Source organism: Leuresthes tenuis, unplaced genomic scaffold, assembly GCF_036924035.1.
Source record: "Leuresthes tenuis unplaced genomic scaffold, fLeuTen1.0.hap1 SCAF_18, whole genome shotgun sequence".
In the NCBI taxonomy this organism is placed as follows: Eukaryota; Metazoa; Chordata; class Actinopteri; order Atheriniformes; family Atherinopsidae; genus Leuresthes; species Leuresthes tenuis.
Window position 1 is genome coordinate 29,816,965 of NW_027325372.1, and position 25,438 is coordinate 29,842,402.

Sequence of the window (25,438 nt, forward strand, 5' to 3'; positions counted from 1 at the left end):
GCAGGTGTGAATGTCAGATCATAATTTGCAAAAACCTAATGAGAAATGGTGAGAATGCCCGACTATACACCATCAAATGCGGGAGCGGAGGTGTTCGGCTGTGAGTAGGTGTGAATGTCCGACCATACTTGCTGAAAAATATGAAAAAGCAGTTTTCACTTGGTTCTAGTGAAGGAATTCATTTTATATCAAAATCCGAAATTGTGTAGAACTCGTGGAAATAAGTTTATTCTCGGATTCCTAAAGGTTTAGTGTTGTTCTTTGGTATACTGCAAAGTAATACTTTCTATTTTGTTGAAACCGATTCAGACATGGATAAATATCAAGGACAAAGCAGTTTTAACTTGGTTTGAGTGAAGGAATTAATTTTATATCAAATTCCGAAATTGTGTAGAACTCGTCAATCGACGCTTATTCTCGGATTCCTGAAAAGGTTTAGAGTTGTTCTTTCCTATCCTGCAAAGTACAACATTCTTTTTTTGTTTAAAGCTATTTAGACATGGATAAATATGAAGGACAAAGCAGTTCCTTCTGTGGGTACAGTAGCTCCCGGAATATGGTGACTGCAGGCCCTGAGCCTGGTGGACATAAGGCCCTCTTGCCCTGTGTTGGGTCCCAGGTTGCGGGGATGCCTATTGCAGCCAGTCTCTGGCTGCCCTCTCCGGGGTGGGAGGGACCAGGCGGATGAATTGATTATTCTGCTAGTTTATATATTTTAAACATAAACAATAAACATTTATAAAACTTCCCTTGGCAAGGCAAATCTGTTTGGCATAAAAGGTATTCAGACTACAATTCTGCTGCCATAATGCACAACTCTGGATTTTGATATAAAATGAATTCCTTCACTCAAACCAAGTTAAAACTGCTTTGTCCTTGATATTTATCCATGTCTGAATAGGTTTCAACAAAAAAGAACGTTGTACTTTGCAGGATAGGAAAGAACAACTCTAAACCTTTTCAGGAATCCGAGAATAAGCTTCTTTTCACGAGTTCTACACAATTCCGGATTTTGATATAAAATGAATTCCTTCACTCAATCCAAGTTAAAACTGCTTTGTCCTTGATATTTATCCATATCTGAATAGGTTTCAACAAAAAAGAAAGTATTACTTTGCAGTATACCAAAGAACAACACTAAACCTTTAGTAATCCGAGAATAAGCTTCTTTTCACCAGTTCTACACAATTTCGGATTTTGATATAAAATGAATTCCTTCACTCAAACCAAGTTAAAACTGCTTTGTCCTTCATATTTATCCATGTCTGAATCGGTTTCAACAAAATAGAATGTATTACTTTGCAGTATACCAAAGAACAACACTAAACCTTTAAGAATCCGAGAATAAGCTTCTTGTCACCAGTTCTACACAATTTCGGATTTTGATATAAAATTAATTCCTTCACTCAAACCAAGTTAAAGCAGCTTTGTCCTTCATATTTATCCATGTCTAAAAAGCTTTAAACAAAAAAGAACGTAGTACTTTGCAGGATAGGAAAGAACAACACTAATTTTTTTCAGGAATCCGAGAATAAGCTTCTTTTCACGAGTTCTACACAATTCCGGATTTTGATATAAAATGAATTCCTTCACTCAAACCAAGTTAAAACTGCTTTGTCCTTAATATTTATCCATGTCTGAATAGGTTTCAACAAAAAAAGAAAGTATTACTTTGCAGTATACCAAAGAACAACACTAAACCTTTAGGAATCCGAGAATAAGCTTCTTTTCACCAGTTCTACACAATTTCGGATTTTGATATAAAATGAATTCCTTCACTCAAACCAAGTTAAAACTGCTTTGTCCTTCATATTTATCCATGTCTGAATCGGTTTCAACGAAATAGAAAGTATTACTTTGCAGTATACCAAAGAACAACACTAAACCTTTAGTAATCCGAGAATAAACTTATTTCCACGAGTTCTACACAATTTCGGACTTTGATATAAAATGAATTCCTTCACTCAAACCAAGTGAAAACTGCTTTGTCATATTTTTCAGCAAGTATGGTCGGACATTCACACCTACTCACACAGCCGAACACCTCCGCTCCCGCATTTGATGGTGTATAGTCGGGCATTCTCACCATTTCTCATCAGGTTTTTGCAAATTATGATCTGACATTCAAACCTGCTTTTGATGTTGTATGGTTGGGCATTCGCACCTTTTTTTACCCATTTTTCAGGAATTATGGGTGGACATTCACACCATCTTGCAGCTGAACACCTCCTCTCCCGCTTTTGATGGTGTATAGTTGGGCTTTCGAGTCTTTTCTTCCCCGGTTTTTACAAATTATGGTTGGACATTCAGACCTTCTTGCAGCCGAAAACCTCCGCTCCCTCTTTTGATCATACATTGTCGGGCATTCGCACCTTTTCTTACCCGCTATTTATAAAACATGGTCGGACTTTCACACCTTCTTGTAGCCGAACACATTCGCTCCCGCTATTGATTGTGTACAGTTGGGTATTTTAACCTTTTCTTCCCCACTTTTTACCAACTACGGTCGGACATTCACACCTTCTTATGGCGGAACACCTCCGCTCCCTCTTTTGATGGTGTATGTTCGGGCATTCGAACTTTTTCTTACCCACTTTTTACAAACTATGGTCGGACATTCAAACCTTCTTGTGGCCGAACACATCCACTTCTGCTTTTGATGATGTATAGTTGGGCATTCACACCTTTTCTTACCCATTTTTCAGTAATTATGAGTGGACATTCACACCTACTTGCAGTCGAACAGCTCTGCTCAAACTTTTGATTATGTTTGGTTGGATATTCGAACCTTTTCTTAACTGCTTTTTACAAACTTTGGTCGGACGTTCACACCTTCTTGCAGCCGAACACCTCCGCTTCCGCTTTTGATGGTATATAATCGGGCATTCGAACCTTTTCTTACCCGCTTTTTACAAACTATGGTCGGACATTCAAACCTTCCTGTAGCCGAAAACCTCCACTCCCTCTTTTGATCATACTTTGTCGGGCATTCGCACCTTTTCTTACCCGCTTTTTACAAACTATGCTCGGACATTCAAACCTTCTTGTAGCCGAACACATCCACTCCTGCTTTTGATGATGTATGGTATGGCATTCGAACCTACTTGTTGCCCGCTTTTCATTAATTATGGGTGGACATTCACACCTTGTCGCAGCCAAACACCTCCGCTCCCTGTTTTGATCATGTATGGTTGGACATTCGCACCTTTTCTCACCCGCTTTTTGCAAACTATGGTCGGCCATTCACAGCTTCCTCTCCACCACACTTGAATGGTGGGATATTCACACCCACTTGCATCCGAAGACCTCCGCCCCCACTTTTGTTGATATTTATATTCGCACCTTACCCGCTTTTGGCAAACTTTGGCCTTCTTGCAGCCAAAAACCTCTGATCTCACTTTTGATGATGTAAGGTTGGGCATTCAGACCTTGCTTCACCTGCTTTTCACCAAATATAGTCGGACATTCACACCTTCTTGCAGCCGAACACTTACGCTCCACCTTTTAGTTTTCTATGGGGCATTCACACCTTTTTTTTCACCGCATTTTATAAAAACACCACAGGAACACCGTATTGAGGCTTTGTTCTGACCGCTCATTCGGTGTCGCGTTTCTTTCAAGCAATTCTCCTGGTTAGCCCGCACTCGGCTCGCTCCCAGAGCCGTGTTAAAGTCTACTTCGCATTCACTCTCTTTTCTCAGCAGACTAAAAGAAACTTCCATCCTGCACCGCTGTTTGCTTTTTCACAAGAGCAGAGGAGAGTGCACCGTTCCCAGCGGCACTGCAGTACCGGGTCGATGCTTGGAGTGAACGGAGCAAGCTCCTTTTTCAACTCCTATTGATAAAAATCCATTTAATATGTAGTCCTTGCATAGACATATCACATATTAAACTGATAAGTACAGATGGATTATGTGCAATTATTAAAGAGAGTGGAGGACGATCTCTCTCGTTGGAAGTCCTTACCTATATCACTTATGGGGAGAGTTACAACCATTAAAATGATGATACTACCAAAAGTTAACTATTTGTTCTCAATGATCCCCATAAAACCATCTGCTACTTGGTTTAAGTCACTAGATTCATGCATCTCCAAATTTCTGTGGAAAAACAAACCACCACGTATTAGTTTAAAAATGCTACAGAAAACCAAGGAAAGGGGTGGATTAGATTTACCTCATTTTCAGCACTATTCCTTAGCCAATAGGTTACAGTATATATCAAAATGGTTTAAACCTTGTTGTTGTCACAGTTCCCAGAGACGTTGTAATCGTTGAGGATTCTATATTCACCCCCTCATTAGAGGCACGTGTTGCAGATTGATGACACTGAATCTTCTTCTCTGTTCATTGCTGGCATCATTCCCAGCATCGTAAGTGTTCGTGGCATTGTTAGCCTCTTCTTCTGGATCTTGATATCGAGCATCCTTTTGTATTTCTGGTTTGTAAGTCCTCTCTCTTCGTTCACCGGAGTCTTCGTCTCTTTGTCCTTGAGTTTGGTGATTTTTTCTTCTTTTGATGCCTTGACACAGTGTGACAGGTGATACCACGTGGGAGATCCTTTAACTTGGACTGCTGTCCCTGTGCTGCGAAATGGCTGTGCTGCTCAAATGGTCTCTCCTTCATCATATACACAGTTATTTATACATCACCTTCCACCATGAAGCGTTGTCCCTTTTTGTTTCTCTCTTTGTTCTTAAAATGCTGTTATGCATGTCTAAACCAATCCATTAAACTAGATCATTTTGGCAGTAAAGCGATCTACAATGTGCTTGGTCGCAAAGCTGCTGATCTGTGGTAAACAGCTCTTCAGAAAGGCATTCTTCAATTGATTTCACTAATTTTATGTAATAATTTTGTGATTTCCTACAAAACTACACTTCTTCTCCCATCTGTCTGAGTATTTAATATTGTCTGGGTCCCGTTAAAACATGTATTTTTCCCATCTAATTCCTTGTTTGCTTTAAAACAAGTATTCCCCATTTTCTATCCCTTCAGTAGCCAACCAGTTTGTATGGAGTACACTGGAGCAACTTGACTGATCAGTAAAACACTGCTTTTGTTGTCACAGCAAGGCTTCCCCCGTCGGTTGTTTCACTGAGACACTACTGAGTAACTACAACTCAACACAGTTTATACACATAACATTCATATACATACTAACAAACAAACAAACAATAATTTATCGCAATTTTCTCATCTCTGTTTGAACGTACACCCAGGTAAATATTCCTGTAGTCTTCTCATACCGACTATGGACCCATTCATTGTTTAACTTCACTGTTTTGCAAATCCTAATTGAATATTACACATTGACATTGAACTTTACTGGATAAGCAGGTCTTCATTGCATTCAGCAGCCTATATGTGAGCATTTATGTGTAAGCTGTTCTTCTTTGCATTTATCAGCAGCAAGCAATTCTTCACTGCTCATGCATATGTAAATAGTAAAACAATTCCAATGTGTTAGCGAAACCTTCTATATCACAGTGGTTTCTAAGGTCTATTTTAAGTTCTTTGCCATCAGTGAGATGACATTGTTTACAAAGTGTGTCAAATTATCACTGAAGATCTTTTCAGGAATTTCAAATCTAGAAATGAGTTATTTTACGCGTGATTTTGCTACTGAGAGTGCATCTGCTTGTGCACATGGAAATATTTCAGACCATTTGGTAAAAACCTCTGTTGTCACTGAGCAGAATCGTTTCCCTTAACATTAATTTAGTTCAATGAAATCTACAAAATAATGAAATAATGAAATCCAAACAAATATGTTGAAAAAGATACACCGGCTTAGGGAATTATCTTCGTTTTGGTCTTAGATTGCCCTGTGGAATGTATTTTGCACATATTTGACCTGCTAGACAAAACTTTATTCATTTATTTATTCTAAAAAATTTTTTTTAATAATTAGTAAAACCATATGCTGTAAAAACCTGGTTCATTATTGCTTCCATCCCTCCTGTTGAGACATGACATGGTCCGTGGCTCAATACTGCAGCATATTTAAACAAATTCTTTGGCAGTATGGTTTTCCGTCCGGTCATTCATACGAGTCTATTGTAGATGGCAATTGAATAACATCTAATAATGCTAAAATATTTGTAGTTTATACATTTAGCTGTGGATGTCAACATACCTGTTTTTCCAATGCTGTGTTAACACATGTACAGTTGAGAAGGCATACTGACTGTCAGTGTAAACGTTAACAACCTTTTTGTTATTTAATTTACAAGCTTCAGTTAAAGCTACCAATTCGACTGCTTGAACAGAGTAATTTTTTGGTAGTGGTTGTTTTAAGAAAACTTCAGTTTCTGTTACTACTGCAAATCCTGTAGCATTTGTGCCATCAGGGTTTTTTTCCTTGATCTGTTGAATAAATATAGTTATTTCTGCATTTTCATAACGTATATCAGTTAAGTCTGGCCTGGGTAAAACACTGATGGTTATTTCTGACATGCAATCATGAGGCTTTCCATCAGTGGGGTATGTAGCAGTGTGGATGGATTAAGTGTAGCACATCTCTCGACAACAAGGTGTGGCTGTGAAAGAAGAACTGTTATGTAGGAGAGATGTCTGGTAAAGATATTTTGTTAAGTAACCATATCACAGCCACTGCATGAGGTACCTTAAGTTTTAATGGGTGAAATAACACCATTATTGTTGATGCCTGCACTGCCAATGGCTTCTGGCCATTGATTCAAAAGTACGATCTCGTCTCTTTTTCCCCCTTTCAGTGGACACTGGCCCCTAATTACCGCAATTCAGCAGGGGGTCTTTCATTAGGAGTACTGGACTCCCCCGTGCACGGTTTCAGCTCCGACCCTGGACAGCGGAAAAAACGTTGAGATCTGGTTTGAGGACCCAATTGTTGAGAAAAGTCTCTCAATGAGACTCAGAGTTGCTGGAGTCAGTTAATGCAAAGGTTTAATCTTGCAGCAAGTTCAAGAATGTGTGTGTGTATGGGTGTATGTGTGCGAACGTGTGTGAGTTTGTGTGTGTGAGAGTTTAAAGAACCTGTTATCCACAGGCAGGTCTTAACTAGTATGGCACGGGTCCAGCCTGTCTCATCTTTTTTGGAAGGTCCAGCGCTCGGCCGTAACCCTTCTGTCTGTTTGGACTCTCACATACATTCGGTTAATCATAGAAAAACGAGAACAAAACTTTTTAGCCCCTTAAATTCATAAAACAGACATGGTGCAGTTATTTCCATTCTAGAAAATAAGAGTAATCACCACCATTCCTATAAATTCTGGATATTCTAACAATCTGAATCTTTTTTAAATGTTCGATGAAGCCCTTTGCTGTTCTGTTTAGAGACTCAGCTGATCATAAACCAAGTTTTGCTCTTGAACCAAGCTTCTAAACTCTTCACCTTTTTCATTTCTCAGTTAGTATTCACTTTAAAACTGATTAAAAGAAAAATTAAATGAATGCCTATCAACAAATGTGGGATCTAAACTCTAGTGCTTCCTCTAAAATAATTTCCTTTCTCAATTCAGAAATGTGTGTGTGTAAGTCACAACACCCGTGACACCAAAACGGCTTTCTTTTCTCTCTTTTCTCTACACTCTGCACTGTGAGCACACACAACAAATCAGAAAGGCTTTTTTCTCTCTTTTCTACATTATGGACTGTGGGGACACAAAACCGCTCTCTCTTTTTTTTTTTTTGATTGTGTGCCAGGGTGTGTCTCACGTATTAGATTATGCTTAAGATACGAATGGGTTTATCAGTCACATCAGAATCCATACATACTGATCCTCCCGTTATAAAATGGTCGGATCTTATCAAACACACTTTGTTTCTTGTGACAAGTCAGCGAAACAGCGCATACACGTCAAGACACTGAATCAAGTTTGCCACAAGAACTCATAAGTTTGGCAGTATTGCTCTGCCGTCAGCAATCATACACCCATTTTATTTTCATGAGACATGTGCAGGCACCTGTTCATCTACTGTTCTATCACTATGAATTAGTTTATCTATTATCAATAAGGATACTTCTACAACTACTATCAAAGTATGTCCGGACTTCTTATGTTGTCAGTTGCTATATATGAATAAGTGGGTTGCTACTGAAAAGCATTAAGCATGTCACACAGCCCAAACATAACATTTCAGGACACACCACACAGTTAACAACCACAGTGAAGCATGTCAAAGCCCAAACATGTAACATTCAACAGGACACTTACACAACACATTCAAATCAAACAGTCAGACAACATACAAGAACCTATACCCCAGCCGGCATTGCTCCCTGCCTATTTTCCTACAACTCACTATGTGTGCGCACACCTTTATTCACAAACTCTTCAACTTATACTCTTTTACCGAAGCTGCTACAGCTCGATTGGCCAAATACCCTTAGATTCTATTTCGGTGAATTTGACATCTGCCTTGCATGTAACAGATTAGCGGTTTAGCAGTTTTAATTTAGTTTGAGTGAAGGAATTCATTTTATAGCAAAATCCGAAATCGTGAAGAACTCATGGAAGTAAGCTTATTCTCGGATTCCTGAATCTTTAGATTTGCTCTTTCTTTTACTGCAAAGTACACCGTTGAGCAGCACTAATGAGTTGTTTCTATTTTTGGCAGGCTTTACCTTTGCGGATGAAGCCCTTTCTGTCTGTGCAAAAGAAATCTTGTTACTGTGCAGAGTGATTTCTCTGAGTAGAGTCGCCTTACTTGTTGCGACTGTGCCGATGTTCGAAGCTGGAGTGCAAAGTTGTTGCTTGAATGGTGCTCGCTGGAGCGTGCGGTAGTGTAAAGTCCTACCATTTAAAAGGGCTGAAGAGTGCTCAGTGCAGCGGGTGGGCGGAGGTGCGGAATGCGAAGTAGACTTTAACACGGCTCTGGGAGCGAGCCGAGTGCGGGCTAACCAGGAGAATTGCTTGAAAGAAACGCGACACCGAATGAGCGGTCAGAACAAAGCCTCAATACGGTGTTCCTGTGGTGTTTTTATAAAATGCGGTGAAAAAAAAGGTGTGAATGCCCCATAGAAATCTAAAAGTTGGATCGGAAGTGTTCGGCTGCAAGAAGGTGTGAATGTCCGACTATATTTGGTGAAAAGCAGCTGAAGCAAGGTCTGAATGCCCAACCTTACATCATCAAAAGCGAGATCAGAGGTTTTTGGCTGCAAGAAGGCCATAGTTTGCCAAAAGTGGGTAAGGTGCGAATGACCGACTAAATATCAACAAAAGTGGGGGCGGAGGTCTTCGGATGCAAGTGGGTGTGAATATCCCACCATACAAGTATGGTGGAGAGGAAGCTGTGAATGGCCGACCATAGTTTGCAAAAAGCGGGTGAGAAAAGGTGCGAATGTCCAACCATACATGATCAAAACAGGGAGCGGAGGTGTTTGGCTGCGACAAGGTGTGAATGTCCGCCCATAATTAATGAAAAGCGGGCAACAAGTAGGTTCGAATGCCCAAACATACATCATCAAAAGCAGGAGTGGATGTGTTCGGCTACAAGAAGGTTTGAATGTCCGAGCATAGTTTGTAAAAAGCGGGTAAGAAAAGGTTCGAATGCCCGAACATACACCATCAAAAGAGGGAGCGGAGGTGTTCCGCTGTAAGACGGTGTGAATGTCCGACCATAGTTGGTAAAAAGTGGGTATGAAAAGGTTCGAATGCCCAAATTCGGCTGAAAAATCTGTGTTCGGCTGCAAAAAGGTGTGAATGTTTGACTAAAGTTTGTAAAAAGCGGGTAAGACAAGGTGCGAATGCCTGACAATGTATGATCAAAAGCGGGAGCGGAGGTGTTCAGCTGCAAGAAGGTCTAAATGTCCATCATTAATTGCTAGAAAACATGAAAGAAAATTTTCGAAAATCAATCCGCACATGATCATAAGTGGGAGAGGAGGTGTTCAGCTGCAAGAAGGTGTGAATGTCCTACCATAATTGCTGAAAAATGTGTTAGAAACGGTAAGAATGCCGGACCATACATCATCAAAAGCTAGAGAGGTGGTGTTCGGCTGCAAGTAGGTGTGAATGTCTGACTAAAGTTCAAATATATTAACAAAAGCGGGAGGAGAGGTCTTCGGATGAGTGGTTGACAATTTCCAACCATAATCTATAAAATGCGGTGAAAAAAAAGGTGTGATAGAAACCTAAAAGGTGGAGCGGAAGTGTTCGGCTGCAAGAAGGTGTGAATGTCCGTCTATAGTTGGTGAAAAGCAGGAAAAGCAAGGTCTTAATGCCCAATCTTACATCATCAAAAGCGAGATCAGAGGTGTTTGGCTGCAAGAAAACGGGTAAGGTGTGAATGACCGACTATATATCAACAAAAGTGGGGGCGGAGGTCTTCGGATGCAAGTGGGTGTGAATATCCCACCATACAAGTATGGTGGAGAGGAAGCTGTGAATGGCCGACCATAGTTTGCAAAAAGCGGGTGAGAAAAGGTGCGAATGTCCAAATTTACATGATCAAAACAGGGAGCGGAGGTGTTTGGCTGCGACAAGGTGTGAATATCCACCCGTATTTAATGAAAAGCGGGCAACAAGTAGGTTCGAATGCCCAACCATACATCAACAAAAGCAGGAGTGGATGTGTTTGGCTACAAGAAGGTTTGAATGTCCGAGCATAGTTTGTAAAAAGCGGGTAAGAAAATGTGCGAATGCCCGACAATGTATGATCAAAAGAGGGAGTGGAGGTTTTCGGCTACAAGAAGGTTTGAATGTCCGACCATAGTTTGTAAAAAAGCGGGTAAGAAAAGGTGCGAATGCCCGAACATACACCATCAAAAGAGGGAGCGGAGGTGTTCCGCTGTAAGATGGTGCGAATGTCCGACCATAGTTGGTAAAAAGCGGGTAAGAAAAGGTTCGAATGCCCGAATATATACCATCAAAAGCGGAAGCGGAGGTGTTCGGCTGCAAGAAGGTGTGAACGTCTCACCAAAGTTTGTAAAAAGCAGTTAAGAAAAGGTTCGAATATCCAACCAAACATAATCAAAAGTGGGAGCAGAGCTGTTCGACTGCAAGTAGGTGTGAATGTCCACCCATAATTCCTGAAAAATGGGTAAGAAAAGGTGCGAATGCCCAACCATACATCATCAAAAGAAGAAATGGATGTGTTCTGCTACAAGAAGGTTTGAATGTCCGACCATAGTTTGTAAAAGGCGGGTAAGAAAAGGTTCGAATGCCCGAACATACACAATCAAAAGAGGGAGCGGAGGTGTTTCGCTGCAAGAAGGTGTGAATGTCCGAGCATAGTTTGTAAAAAGTGGGTAAGAAAAGGTTCGAATGCAAGAACATACACAATCAAAAGAGGGAGCGGAGGTGTTTCGCTGAAAGAAGGTGTGAATGTCCGAGCATAGTTTTTAAAAAGCGGGTAAGAAAAGGTGCGAATGCCCGAACATACACCATCAAAAGAGGGAGCGGAGGTGTTCCGCTGTAAGATGGTGCGAATGTCCGACCATAGTTGGTAAAAAGCGGGTAAGAAAAGGTTCGAATGCCCGAATATATACCATCAAAAGCGGAAGCGGAGGTGTTTGGCTGCAAGAAGGTGTCAACGTCCGACCAAAGTTTGTAAAAAGCAGGTAAGAAAAGCTGCGAATGCCCGAACATACACCATCAAAAGAGGGAGCGGAGGTGTTCCGCTGTAAGATGGTGCGAATGTCCGACCATAGTTGGTAAAAAGCGGGTAAGAAAAGGTTCGAATGCCCGAATATATACCATCAAAAGCGGAAGTGGAGTTGTTCGGCTGCAAGAAGGTGTGAACGTCCGACCAAAGTTTGTAAAAAGCGGTTAAGAAAAGGTTCGAATATCCAACCAAACATAATCAAAAGTGGGAGCAGAGCTGTTCGACTGCAAGTAGGTGTGAATGTCCACCCATAATTCCAGAACAATGGGTAAGAAAAGGTGCGAATGCCCAACCATACATCATCAAAAGAAGAAGTGGATGTGTTCTGCTACAAGAAGGTTTGAATGTCCGACCATAATTGGTAAAAAGCGGGTAAGAAAAGTTTAAAACACCCGACTGTACACAATCAATAGTGGGAGCGGAGTTGTTCGGCTACAAGAAGGTGTGAAAGTCCGACCATGGTTTGTAAAACGCGGGTAAGATAAGGTGCGAATGCCCGACAATGTATGATCAAAAGAGGGAGCGGAGGTGCTCGGCTGCAAGGTCTGAATTTCCAACCATAATTTGTAAACACCGTTGAAGAAAAGCATCGAAAGCCCGACTATACACCATCAAAAGCGGGAGCAGAGGTGTTCAGCTGCAAGAAGGTCTGAATGTCCACCAATAATTACTGAAAAATGGGTAAGAAAAGGTTTGAATGCCCAACTATACATCATCAAAAGCAGAAGTGGATGTGTTCGGCCACAAGGTTTGAATGTCCGACCATAGTTTGTAAAAGGCGGGTAAGAAAAGGTTTGAATGCCCGAACATACACAATCAAAAGAGGGAGCGGAGGTGTTTCGCTGCAAGAAGGTGTGAATGTCCGAGCATAGTTTGTAAAAAGTGGGTAAGAAAAGGTTCAAATGCCAGAACATACACAATCAAAAGAGGGAGCGGAGGTGTTCCGCTGTAAGAAGGTGTGAATGTCCGACCATAGTTGGTAAAAAGCGGGTAAGAAAAGGTTACAATACCCGACTCTACACAATCAATAGCGGGAGCGGAGTTGTTCGGCTAAAAGAAGGTGTGAAAGTCCGACCATGGTTTGTAAAAAGCGGGTAAGAAAAGGTTCGAATGCCAAAATATACACCATCAAAAGCGGAAGCCGAGGTGTTCGGCTGCAAGTAGGTGTGAATGTCAGATCATAATTTGCAAAAAGCTGAGGAGAAAGGTGTGAATGACCGACAATAATTGCTGAAAAATGTGTTAGAAAAGGTAAGAATTCCGGACCATTCATCATCAAAAGCGGGAGAAGAGGTGTTCCGCTGTAAGATGGTGCGAATGTCCGACCATAGTTGGTAAATAGCGGGTAAGAAAAGGTTCGAATGCCCGAATATATACCATCAAAAGTGGAAGCGGAGGTGTTCGGCTGCAAGAAGGTGTCAACGTCCGACCAAAGTTTGTAAAAAGCAGGTAAGAAAAGGTGCGAATGCCCGAACATACACCATCAAAAGAGGGAGCGGAGGTGTTCCGCTGAAAGATGGTGCGAATGTCCGACCATAGTTGGTAAAAAGCGGGTAAGAAAAGGTTCGAATGCCCGAATATATACCATCAAAAGCGGAAGCGGAGTTGTTCGGCTGCAAGAAGGTGTGAACGTTCGACCAAAGTTTGTAAAAAGCGGTTAAGAAAAGGTTCGAATATCCAACCAAACATAATCAAAAGTGGGAGCAGAGCTGTTCGACTGCAAGTAGGTGTGAATGTCCACCCATAATTCCAGAACAATGGGTAAGAAAAGGTGCGAATGCCCAACCATACATCATCAAAAGAAGAAGTGGATGTGTTCTGCTACAAGAAGGTTTGAATGTCCGACCATAATTGGTAAAAAGCGGGTAAGAAAAGTTTAAAACACCCGACTGTACACAATCAATAGTGGGAGCGGAGTTGTTCGGCTACAAGAAGGTGTGAAAGTCCGACCATGGTTTGTAAAACGCGGGTAAGATAAGGTGCGAATGCCCGACAATGTATGATCAAAAGAGGGAGCGGAGGTGCTCGGCTGCAAGGTCTGAATTTCCAACCATAATTTGTAAACACCGTTGAAGAAAAGCATCGAAAGCCCGACTATACACCATCAAAAGCGGGAGCAGAGGTGTTCAGCTGCAAGAAGGTCTGAATGTCCACCAATAATTACTGAAAAATGGGTAAGAAAAGGTTTGAATGCCCAACTATACATCATCAAAAGCAGAAGTGGATGTGTTCGGCCACAAGGTTTGAATGTCCGACCATAGTTTGTAAAAGGCGGGTAAGAAAAGGTTTGAATGCCCGAACATACACAATCAAAAGAGGGAGCGGAGGTGTTTCGCTGCAAGAAGGTGTGAATGTCCGAGCATAGTTTGTAAAAAGTGGGTAAGAAAAGGTTCAAATGCCAGAACATACACAATCAAAAGAGGGAGCGGAGTTGTTCCGCTGTAAGAAGGTGTGAATGTCCGACCATAGTTGGTAAAAAGCGGGTAAGAAAAGGTTACAATACCCGACTCTACACAATCAATAGCGGGAGCGGAGTTGTTCGGCTAAAAGAAGGTGTGAAAGTCCGACCATGGTTTGTAAAAAGCGGGTAAGAAAAGGTTCGAATGCCAAAATATACACCATCAAAAGCGGAAGCCGAGGTGTTCGGCTGCAAGTAGGTGTGAATGTCAGATCATAATTTGCAAAAAGCTGAGGAGAAAGGTGTGAATGACCGACAATAATTGCTGAAAAATGTGTTAGAAAAGGTAAGAATTCCGGACCATTCATCATCAAAAGCGGGAGAAGAGGTGTTCCGCTGTAAGATGGTGCGAATGTCCGACCATAGTTGGTAAATAGCGGGTAAGAAAAGGTTCGAATGCCCGAATATATACCATCAAAAGTGGAAGCGGAGGTGTTCGGCTGCAAGAAGGTGTCAACGTCCGACCAAAGTTTGTAAAAAGCAGGTAAGAAAAGGTGCGAATGCCCGAACATACACCATCAAAAGAGGGAGCGGAGGTGTTCCGCTGAAAGATGGTGCGAATGTCCGACCATAGTTGGTAAAAAGCGGGTAAGAAAAGGTTCGAATGCCCGAATATATACCATCAAAAGCGGAAGCGGAGTTGTTCGGCTGCAAGAAGGTGTGAACGTTCGACCAAAGTTTGTAAAAAGCGGTTAAGAAAAGGTTCGAATATCCAACCAAACATAATCAAAAGTGGGAGCAGAGCTGTTCGACTGCAAGTAGGTGTGAATGTCCACCCATAATTCCAGAAAAATGGGTAAGAAAAGGTGCAAAAGCCCAACCATACATCATCAAAAGAAGAAGTGGATGTGTTCTGCTACAAGAAGGTTTGAATGTCCGACCATAGTTTGTAAAAAGTGGGTAAGAAAAAGTTCGAATGCCCAAACATACACCATCAAAAGAGGGAGTGGAGGTGTTCCGCTGTAAGACGGTGTGAATGTCCGACCATAATTGTTAAAAAGCGGGTCAGAAAAGGTTAAAATACCCGACTGTACACAATCAATAGCCGGAGCGGAGTTGTTCGGCTACAAGAAGGTGTGAAAGTCCGACCATGGTTTGTAAAACGCGGGTAAGACAAGGTGCGAATGCCCGACAATGTATGATCAAAAGAGGGAGCGGAGGTGTTCGGCTGCAAGGTCTGAATTTCCAACCATAATTTGTAAACACCGTTGAAGAAAAGCCTTGAAAGCCCGGCTATACGCCATCAAAAGCTGGAGCAGAGGTGTTCAGCTGCAAGAAGGTCTGAATGGCCACCAATAATTACTGAAAAATAGGTAAGAAAAGGTATGAATGCCCAACTATACATCATCAAAAGCAGAAGTGAATGTGTTTGGCCACAAGAAGGTTTGAATGTCCGACCATAGTTTGTAAAAGGTGGGTAAGAAAAGGTTCGAATGCCTGAACATACACAATCAAAAGAGGGAGCGGAGGTGTTTCGCTGCAAGAAGGTGTGAATGTCCGAGCATAGTTTGTAAAAAATGGGTAAGAAAAGGTTCGAATGCCAGAACATACACCATCAAAAGAGGGAGCGGAGGTGTTCCGCTGTAAGAAGGTGTGAATGTCCGACCATAGTTGGTAAAAAGCGGGTAAGAAAAGGTTAAAATACCCGACTTTACACAATCAAAAGCGGAAGCCGAGGTGTTCGGCTGCAAGTAGGTGTGAATGTCAGATCATAATTTGCAAAAAGCTGATGAGAAAGGTGTGAATGACCGACAATAATTGCTGAAAAATGGGTAAAAAAAAAAGGTGCGAATGCCCAACCATACATCATCAAAAGAAGGACTGGATGTGTTCGGCTACAAGAAGGTTTGAATGTCCGAGCATAGTTTGTAAAAAGCGGGTAAGAAAAGGTTTGAATGCCCGAACATACACCATCAAAAGAGGGAGCGGAGGTGTTCCGCCATAAGAAGGTGTGAATGTCCGACCGTAGTTGGTAAAAAGCGGGTAAGAAAAGGTTAAAATGGCCGACTGTACACAATCAATAGCGGGAAGGGATGTGTTCGGCTACAAGAAGGTGTGAAAGTCTGACCATGTTTTGTAAAAAGCGGTCAAGAAAATGTGCGAATGCCCGACAATGTATGATCAAAAGAGGGAGTGGAGGTTTTCGGCTGCAAGAAGGTCTGAATGTCTACTAAACTTTGTAAAAACCGGGGAAGAAAAGGCATGTCTAAATGTCTAAATAGCTTTAAACAAAAAAAGAACGTTGTACTTTGCAGGATAGGAAAGAACAACTCTAAACCCTATCAGGAATCCGAGAATAAGCGTCGATTGACGAGTTCTACACAATTTCGGATTTTGATATAAAATGAATTCCTTCACTCAAACCAAGTTAAAACAGCTTTGTCCTTCATATTTATCCATGTCTGAATAGGTTTCAACAAAAAAGAAAGTATTACTTTGCAGTATACCAAAGAACAACACTAAACCTTTAGTAATCCGAGAATAAGCTTCTTTTCACCAGTTCTACACAATTTCGGATTTTGATATAAAATGAATTCCTTCACTCAAACCAAGTTAAAACTGCTTTGTCCTTAATATTTTTCCATGTCTGAATAGGTTTCAACAAAAAAGAAAGTATTACTTTGCAGTATACCAAAGAACAACACTAAACCTTTAGTAATCCGAGAATAAGCTTCTTTTCACCAGTTCTACACAATTTCGGATTTTGATATAAAATGAATTCCTTCACTCAAACCAAGTTAAAACTGCTTTGTCCTTCATATTTATCCATGTCTGAATCGGTTTCAACAAAAAAGAAAGTATTACTTTGCAGTATACCAAAGAACAACACTAAACCTTTAGGAATCCGAGAATAAACTTATTTCCACGAGTTCTACACAATTTTGGATTTTGATATAAAATGAATTCCTTCACTCAAACCAAGTGAAAACTGCTTTTTCATATTTTTCAGCAAGTATGGTCGGACATTCACACCTACTCACAGCCGAACACCTCCGCTCCCGCATTTGATGGTGTATAGTCGGGCATTCTCACCATTTCTCATCAGGTTTTTACAAATTATGATCTGACATTCACACCTGCTTTTGATGATGTATGGTTGGGCATTCGCACCTTTTTTTACCCATTTTTCAGGAATTATGGGTGGACATTCACACCTTCTTGCAGCTGAACACCTCCTCTCCCGCATATGATCATGTGCGGTTTGATATTCGAAAATTTTCTTTCATGTTTTCTAGCAATTATTGATGGACATTGAGACCTTCTTGCAGCTGAACCCCTCTGCTCCCTCTTTTGATCATACATTGTCGGGCATTCGCACCTTTTCTTAATCACTTTTTACAAAACATGGTCGGACTTTCACACCTTCTTGTAGCCGAACACATCCCTTCCCGCTATTGATTGTGTACAGTTGGGTATTTTAACCTTTTCTTACCCGCTTTTTACCAACTACGGTCGGACATTCACACCTTCTTATGGCGGAACACCTCCGCTCCCTCTTTTGATGGTGTATGTTCGGGCATTCAAACCTTTTCTTACCCGCTTTTTACAAACTGTGCTCGGACATTCAAACCTTCTTGTAGCCGAACACATCCAGTCCTGCTTTTGATGATGTATGGTTGGGCATTCGCACCTTTTTTTTTACCCATTTTTGAGGAATTATGGGTGGACATTCACACCTTCTTGCAGCTGAACACCTCCGCTCCCACTTATGATCATGTGCGGTTTGATATTCGAAAATTTTCTTTCATGTTTTCTAGCAATTATTGATGGACATTCAGACCTTCTTGCAGCTGAACCCCTCTGCTCCCGCTTTTGATGGTGTATAGTCGGGCCTTTGAGCCTTTTCTTCCCCGGTTTTTAAAAATTATGGTTGGACATTCAGACCTTCTTTTAGCCGAAAACCTCCGCTCCCACTTTTTATCATACATTGTCGGGCATTCGCACCTTTTCTTACCCGCTATTTACAAAACATGGTCGGACTTTCACACCTTCTTGTAGCCGAACACATTCTCTCCCGCTATTGATTGTGTACAGTCGGGTATTTTAACCTTTTCTTACCCACTTTTTACCAACTACAGTCGGACATTCACACCTTCTTATGGCGGAACACCTCCGCTCCCTCTTTTGATGGTGTATTTTCGGGCATTTGAACCTTTTCTTACCCACTTTTTACAAACTATGCTCGGACATTCAAAACTTCTTGTAGCCGAACACATCCAGTCCTGCTTTTGATGATGTATATTTGGGCATTCGCACCTTTTTTTTTACCCATTTTTGAGGAATTATGGGTGGACATTCACACCTTCTTGCAGCTGAAAACCTCCTCTCCCACTTATGATCATGTGCGGTTGGATATTCGAAATTTTTTTTTCATGTTTTCTAGCAATTATTGATGGACATTCAGACCTTCTTGCAGCTGAACACCTCCGCTCCCGCTTTTGATGGTGTATAGTCGGGCTTCCGAGCCTTTTCTTCCCCGGTTTTTACAAATTATGGTTGGACATTTAGACCTTCTTGCCGCCGAAAACCTCCGCTCCCTCTTTTGATGGTGTATAGTCGGGCTTCCGAGCCTTTTCTGCCCCGGTTTTTACAAATTATGGTTGGACATTTAGACCTTCTTGCAGCCGAAAACCTCCGCTCCCTCTTTTGATCATACATTGTGCATTCGCACCTTTTCTTACCCGCTTTTTACAAACCATGGTTGGCCTTTCACACCTTTTAGTAGCCTAACAACTCCGCTCCCGCTATTGATTGTGTAGAGTCGGGTATTTTAACCTTTTCTTACCCGCTTTTTACCAATTATGGTCGGACATTCACACCTTCTTGCAGCCGAACACCTCTTCTCCCGCTTTTGATGATGAATGGTCCGGCATTCTTACCTTTTCTAACACATTTTTCAGCAATTATTGTCGGTCATTCACACCTTTCTCATCAGCTTTTTGCAAATTATGATCTGACATTCACACCTACTTGCAGCCGAACACCTCGGCTTACGCTTTTGATGGTGTATATTTTTGCATTCGAACCTTTTCTTACTCGCTTTTTACAAACCATGGTCGGACATTCACACCTTCTTACAGCGGAACACCTCCGCTCCCTCTTTTGATGGTGTATGTTCTGGCATTCGAACCTTTTCTTACCCACTTTTTACAAACTATGCTCGGACATTCACACCTTCTTGCAGCGAAACACCTCCGCTCCCTCTTTTGATTGTGTATGTTCGGGCATTCAAACCTTTTCTTACCCGCCTTTTACAAACTATGGTCGGACATTCAAACCTTCTTGTGGCCGAACACATCCACTTCTGCTTTTGATGATGTATAGTTGGGCATTCACACCTTTTCTTACCCATTTTTCAGTAATTATTGGTGGACATTCAGACCTTCTTGCAGCTGAACACCTCTACTCCCGCTTTTGATGGTGTATAGTCGGGCTTTCGAGGCTTTTCTTCAACGGTGTTTACAAATTATGGTTGGAAATTCAGACCTTGTAGCCGACCACCTCCACTCCCTCTTTTGATCATACATTGTCGGGCATTCGCACCTTGTCTTACCCGCGTTTTACAAACCATGGTCGGACATTCACAGCTTCCTCTCCACCATACTTGCATGGTGGGATATTCACACCCACTTGCATCCGAAGACCTCCGCCCCCACTTTTGTTGATATTTAGTCGGTCATTCACACCTTACCCGTTTTCTTGCAGCCAAACACCTCTGATCTCGCTTTTGATGATGTAAGATTGGGCATTCAGACCTTGCTTTTCCTACTTTTCACCAACTATAGACGGACATTCACACCTTCTTGCAGCCGAACACTTCCGCTCCACCTTTTAGGTTTCTATCACACCTTTTTTTTCACCGCATTTTATAGATTATGGTTGGAAATTGTCAACCACTCATCCGAAGACCTCTCCTCCCGCTTTTGTTAATATATTTGAACTTTAGTCAGACATTCACACCTACTTCCAGCCGAATACCACCTCTCTAGCTTTTGATGATGTATGGTCCGGCATTCTTACCGTTTCTAACACATTTTTCAGCAATTATGGTAGGACATTCACACCTTCTTGCAGCTGAACACCTCCTCTCCCACTTATGATCATGTGCGGATTGATTATCGAAAATTTTCTTTCATGTTTTCTAGCAATTAATGATGGACATTTAGACCTTCTTGCAGCTGAACATCTCCGCTCCCGCTTTTGATCATACATTGTCAGGCATTCGCACCTTGTCTTACCCGCTTTTTACAAACTTTAGTCAAACATTCACACCTTTTTGCAGCCGAACACAGTTTTTTGCAGCCGAATTGGGGCATTCGAACCTTTTCATACCCACTTTTTACCAACTATGGTCGGACATTCACACCGTCTTACAGCGGAACACCTCCGCTACCTCTTTTGATGGTGTATGTTCGGGCATTCGAACCTTTTCTTACCCGCTTTTTACAAACTATGCTCGGACATTCAAACCTTCTTGTAGCCGAACACATCCACTCCTGCTTTTGATGATGTATGGTTGGGCATTCGAACCTACGTGTGGCCCGCTTTTCATTAATTATGGGTGGACATCCACACCTTGTCGCAGCCAAACACCTCCGCTCCCTGTTTTGATCATGTATGGTTGGACATTCGAACCTTTTCTCACCCGCTTTTTGCAAACCATGGTCGGCCATTCACAGCTTCCTCTCCACCATACTTGTATGGTGGGATATTCACACCCACTTGCATCCGAAGACCTCCGCCCCCACTTTTGTTGATATTTAGTCGGTCATTCGCACCTTACCCGCTTTTGGCAAACTATGGCCTTCTTGCAGTCAAAAACCTCTGATCTCGCTTTTGATGATGTAAGGTTGGGCATTCAGACCTTGCTTCACCTGCTTTTCACCAAATATAGTCGGACATTCACACCTTCTTGCAGCCGAACACTTCCGCTCCACCTTTTAGTTTTCTATGGGGCATTCCCACCTTTTTTTTCACCGCATTTTATAAAAACACCACAGGAACACCGTATTGAGGCTTTGTTCTGAACGCTCATTCGGTGTCGCGTTTCTTTCAAGCAATTCTCCTGGTTAGCCCGCACTCGGCTCGCTCCCAGAGCCGTGTTAAAGTCTGCTTCGCATTCACTCTCTTTTCTCAGCAGATTAAAAGAAAGTTTCATCTTGGGCTCCCTGAAACTTCCATCCTGTACCACTGTTTGCTTTTTCACAAGAGCAGAGGAGAGCGCACCGTTCCCAGCGGCACTGCAGTACCGGGTCGATGCTTGGAGTGAACGGAGCAAGCTCCTTTTTCAACTCCTATTGATACAAATCCATTTAATATGTAGTCCTTGCATAGACATATCACATATTAAACTGATAAGTACAGATACTACACTTGATCTTAGCCAAAAGGCCGATAAGCGATATCTGTCCACTGGTTCACGTCCGAGGGCCCTTCCTGGCACAATGCGCACTTGTAGCGGTGTTCTTTTTATGGCCATAGTGTCACTTTGCACCTCCGCCCACCCGCTGCACTGAGCACTCTTCAGCCCTTTTAAATGGTATAACTTTACACTACCGCACGCTCCAGCGAGCACCATTCAAGCAACAACTTTGGACTCCAGCTTTGAACATCGGCACAGTCGCAACAAGTAAGGCGACTCTACTCAGCGAAGTCACTCCGCACAGTAACAAGATTTCTTTTGCACAGACAGAAAGGGCTTCACCCCCAAAGGTAAAGCCTGCCAAAAATAGAAACAATTCATTAGTGCTGCTCTCCACAGAAGTCTTTAGTAAAAGGCGAAGGACTTGTACGTTATGAAGAGAAACCAGAGTACGATTATCCATCACTGCGGGAGCAGGGCATCAGGCTAGTTGGCATAGCCACCTTCCCCATGGTGAGCTTTGCTTGGTTGAGACGCTTGCTCCCCCCCCTTGCTCCTCGGCTGACCAAGTAGGAACAATCGGGCCCTATTCGATGGCTGCCTTGTCTTTTACTCTGTGCAAAAGACAAGGCAGCCACAAAACAACACGGGAACACCGTATTGAGGCTTTGTTCTGACCGCTCATTCGGTGTCGCGTTTCTTTCAAGCAATTCTCCCGGTTAGCCCGCACTCGGCTCGCTCCCAGAGCCGTGTTAAAGTCTGCTTCGCATTCACTCTCTTTTCTCAGCAGATTAAAAGAAAGTTTCATCTTGGGCTCCCTGAAACTTCCATCCTGCACCGCTGTTTGCTTTTTCACAAGAGCAGAGGAGAGCGCACCGTTCCCAGCGGCACTGCAGTTCCGGGTCGATGCTTGGAGTGAACGGAGCAAGCTCAGACATTAAACTTATAAGAACAGATACTACACTTGATCTTAGCCAAAAGGCCGAGAAGCGATAACTGTCCACTGGTTCACGTCCGAGGGCCCTTCCTGGCACAATGCGCACTTGTAGCGGTGTTCTTTTTATGGCCATAGTGTCACTTTGCACCTCCGCCCACCCGCTGCACTGAGCACTCTTCAGCCCTTTTAAATGGTATAACTTTACACTACCGCACGCTCCAACGAGCACCATTCAAGCAACAACTTTGCACTCCAGCTTCGAACATCGGCACAGTCGCAACAAGTAAGGCGACTCTACTCAGAGAAGTCACTCTGCACAGTAACAAGATTTCTTTTGCACAGACAGAAAGGGCTCATCCGCAAAGGTAAAGCCTGCCAAAAATAGAAACAACTCATTAGTGCTGCTCAACGTTGTACTTTGCAGTAAAAGAAAGAGCAAATCTAAAGATTCAGGAATCCGAGAATAAGCTTACTTCCATGAGTTCTTCACGATTTCGGATTTTGCTATAAAATGAATTCCTTCACTCAAACTAAATTAAAACTGCTAAACCGCTAATCTGTTACATGCAAGGCAGATGTCAAATTCACCGAAATAGGATCTAAGGGTATTTGGCCAATCGAGCTGTAGCAGCTTCGGTAAAAGAGTATAAGTTGAAGAGTTTGTGAATAAAGGTGTGCGCAAACATAGTGAGTTGTAGGAAAATAGGCAGGGAGCAATGCCGGCTGGGGTATAGGTTCTTGTATGTTGTCTGACTGTTTGATTTGAATGTGTTGTGTAAGTGTCCTGTTGAATGTTACATGTTTGGGCTTTGACACGCTTCACTGTGGTTGTTAACTGTGTGGTGTGTCCTGAAATGTTATATGTTTGGGCTGTGTGACATGCTTAATGCTTTTCAGTAGCAACCCACTTATTCATATATAGCAAATGACAACATAAGAAGTCCGGACATACTTTGATAGTAGTTGTAGAAGTATCCTTATTGATAATAGATAAACTAATTCATAGTGATAGAACAGTAGATGAACAGGTGCCTGCACATATCTCATGAAAATAAAATGGGTGTATGATTGCTGACGGCAGAGCAATACTGCCAAACTTATGAGTTCTTGTGGCAAACTTGATTCAGTGTCTTGACGTGTATACGCTGTTTCGCTGACTTGTCACAAGAAACAAAGTGTGTTTGATAAGATCCGACCATTTTATTACGGGAGGATCAGTATGTATGGATTCTGATGTGACTGATAAACCCATTCGTATCTTAAGCATAATCTAATACGTGAGACAACGCCCTGGCACACAATCAAAAAAAAAAAAAGAGAGAGCGGTTTTGTGTCCCCACAGTCCATAACGTAGAAAAGAGAGAAAAAAGCCTTTCTGATTTGTTGTGTGTGCTCACAGTGCAGAGTGTAGAGAAAAGAGAGAAAAGAAAGCCGTTTTGATATCACGGGTGTTGTGACTTACACACACACATTTCTGAATTGAGAAAGGAAATTATTTTAGAGGAAGCACTAGAGTTTAGATCCCACATTTGTTGATAGGCATTCATTTAATTTTTCTTTTAATCAGTTTTAAAGTGAATACTAACTGAGAAATGAAAAAGGTGAAGAGTTTAGAAGCTTGGTTCAAGAGCAAAACTTGGTTTATGATCAGCTGAGTCTCTAAACAGAACAGCAAAGGGCTTCATCGAACATTTAAAAAAGATTCAGATTGTTAGAATATCCAGAATTTATAGGAATGGTGGTGATTACTCTTATTTTCTAGAATGGAAATAACTGCACCATGTCTGTTTTATGAATTTAAGGGGCTAAAAAGTTTTGTTCTCATTTTTCTATGATTAACCGAATGTATGTGAGAGTCCAAAAAGACAGAAGGGTTACGGCCGAGCGCTGGACCTTCCAAAAAAGATGAGACAGGCTGGACCCGTGCCATACTAGTTAATGCCTGTCTGTGGATAACAGGTTCTTTAAACTCTCACACACACAAACTCACACACGTTCGCACACATACACCCATACACACACACATTCTTGAACTTGCTGCAAGATTAAACCTTTGCATTAACTGACTCCAGCAACTCTGAGTCTCATTGAGAGACTTTTCTCAACAATTGGGTCCTCAAACCAGATCTCAACATTTTTTCCACTTTCCAGGGTCGGAGCTGAAACCGTGCACGGGGGAGTCCAGTACTTCTAATGAAAGACGCCCTGCTGAATTGCGGTAATTAGGGGCCAGTGTCCACTGAAAGGGGGAAAAAGGGACGAGATCGTACTTTTGAATCAATGGTCAGAAGTCATTGGCAGTGCAGGCATCAACAATAATGGTGTTATTTCATCCATTAACACTTAAGGTACCTCATGCAGTGGCTGTGATATGGTTACTTAACAAAATATCTTTACCAGACATCTCTCCTACATAACAGTTCTTCTTTCACAGCCACACCTTGTTGTCGAGAGATGTGCTACACTTAATCCATCCACACTGCTACCTACCCCACAGATGGAAAGCCTCATGATTGCATGTCAGAAATAACCATCAGTGTTTTACCCAGGCCAGACTTAACTGATATACGTTATGAAAATGCAGAAATAACTATATTTATTCAACAGATCAAGGAAAAAAACCCTGATGGCACAAATGCTACAGGATTTGCAGTAGTAACAGAAACTGAAGTTTTCTTAAAACAACCACTACCAAAAAATTACTCTGTTCAAGCAGTCGAATTGGTAGCTTTAACTGAAGCTTGTAAATTAAATAACAAAAAGGTTGTTAACGTTTACACTGACAGTCAGTATGCCTTCTCAACTGTACATGTGTTAACACAGCATTGGAAAAACAGGTATGTTGACATCCACAGCTAAATGTATAAACTACAAATATTTTAGCATTATTAGATGTTATTCAATTGCCATCTACAATAGACTCGTATGAATGACCGGAAGGAAAACCATACTGCCAAAGAATTTGTTTAAATATGCTGCAGTATTGAGCCACGGACCATGTCATGTCTCAACAGGAGGGATGGAAGCAATAATGAACCAGGTTTTTACAGCATATGGTTTTACTAATTATTAAAATTTTTTTTTAGAATAAA

At 41.9% G+C, this 25,438-nt stretch overlaps 2 non-coding genes and 2 pseudogenes across 2 annotated transcripts; all 4 read right to left on the minus strand.

Annotated features, from left to right (window-relative positions):
- Window positions 1-3,756: 3,756 nt before the first annotated feature.
- Window positions 3,757-3,933, minus strand: LOC140276216 (U2 spliceosomal RNA; annotated as a pseudogene).
- A 17,329-nt stretch (window positions 3,934-21,262) lies between these two features.
- Window positions 21,263-21,450, minus strand: LOC140276107 (U2 spliceosomal RNA). Its single transcript, XR_011908792.1, has one exon. It is a non-coding gene; the product is annotated as a U2 spliceosomal RNA (small nuclear RNA).
- Window positions 21,451-21,748: 298 nt separating this feature from the next.
- LOC140275873 (U5 spliceosomal RNA) lies at window positions 21,749-21,862 on the minus strand. The gene has a single exon (XR_011908581.1). It is a non-coding gene; the product is annotated as a U5 spliceosomal RNA (small nuclear RNA).
- Window positions 21,863-22,274: 412 nt separating this feature from the next.
- LOC140276264 (U2 spliceosomal RNA) lies at window positions 22,275-22,403 on the minus strand (annotated as a pseudogene).
- Between the last annotated feature and the right edge of the window lie 3,035 nt (window positions 22,404-25,438).